Genomic DNA, 1638 nt, shown 5'->3' with positions numbered 1-1638 from the left:
ATACATTGTTCCTCTATACTTAACTCTCATGTTTCTCTGCAGATATTTCTTACACTCCTTGTCTCTCTCCGCTCCTTCTGCAATGATTAGTTCACTTCTTCCCTGTTCCTCTTCTTATTCTTCCCCCTTCTCCTTCTACTCCTCTTATTCCTCCTATCTCTCTTCCTTAACTCCATTCTCCTGCTTCTCCTCCTCATATTCTATACATGTTTCTTTATAAGTTTTCCTAGGGGCAATTTGGTCACCTTCTAGCCATGTGAAATCCTTCCACTTTTTTTTTCTAGTGAGCTCAAAAGTGATGCTTTCAGCACAAAGACACGTATTACATATCTTTATTCGAAGACGTCAGGTGATTTGATTAAAAAAGAAGAGAGACAGAAAGGATTCATATCCCCATAGTAGTGTCAATTGTTTTGCTTTATTTTCTCTGTTTGAGAACCTTATTGAACAAATCTCTCCACCACCTCTACCATCGTGTTTCTATGTTCCATCGGCTGCAACGACAGCATGATATTTCTTATCGGTAATAGGTTAAAAGAGTACATGGTGCTACGTCACTGTAATAGGAGAGACCACTGTATTCAAGTGGTCAAGAGGTTGACGATCCCTTGGTAAGCTATGGTCATACTTGCGAGCGTATCGTCAATATTGCAAATACAGATGCGTTAAATCTGCAACATACTGCCCTGCTGGTCACACGGTTTTGCTTATACCTCAGATAAACCACCAATACTGACATCACGTCGTCTGGTGCCGGAATCTGGTATTCAGGAAACGAGTAACTTTCTGGCAGAAACACCAGACACGAACAAGTTGGGATATGCGTGTACAAGGACACAACGTCGCCTATACTGTAGATCGGGCAATATATAAGCTTTGAGTTCACATCCGCAAGGGTTGTAGCGGTCGATCACATGACCATTGTGAATCACACGTACCCGCGCATACAAACGCAGGCACGCGCGCACACACACACACACACACACACACACACACACACACACACACACACACACACACACACACACACACACACACACACACACACACACACACACACACACACACACACACACACACACACACACACACACACACACACACACACACACACACACACACACACACACACACACACACACACACACACACACACACACACACACACACACACACACACACACACACACACACACACACACACACACACACACACACACACACACACACACACACACACACACACACACACACACACACACACACACACACACACACACACACACACACACACACACACACACACACACACACACACACACACACACACACACACACACACACACACACACACACACACACACACGCACACACACACACACACACACACACACACACACACACACACACACACACACACACACACACACACACACACACACACACACACACACACACACACGCACGCACGCACACGCACGCACACACACCCGTACATACATACACATACACTCTCATCCTTGTTCTCGTTCTCATTCTCCTCTGCTCTTTCTGTCGCCCTCGCTTAATACTTTCTATTTCGTATTTTATATTTCATCTGCATCGGAGTCTACATTAATTTTTAGAAGTGCACACCTA

Source organism: Oratosquilla oratoria, chromosome 27, assembly GCF_046742065.1.
Source record: "Oratosquilla oratoria isolate Oo_2021 chromosome 27, ASM4674206v1, whole genome shotgun sequence".
NCBI lineage: Eukaryota > Metazoa > Arthropoda > Malacostraca > Stomatopoda > Squillidae > Oratosquilla > Oratosquilla oratoria.
Note: the sequence above shows the minus strand (reverse complement) of the source record.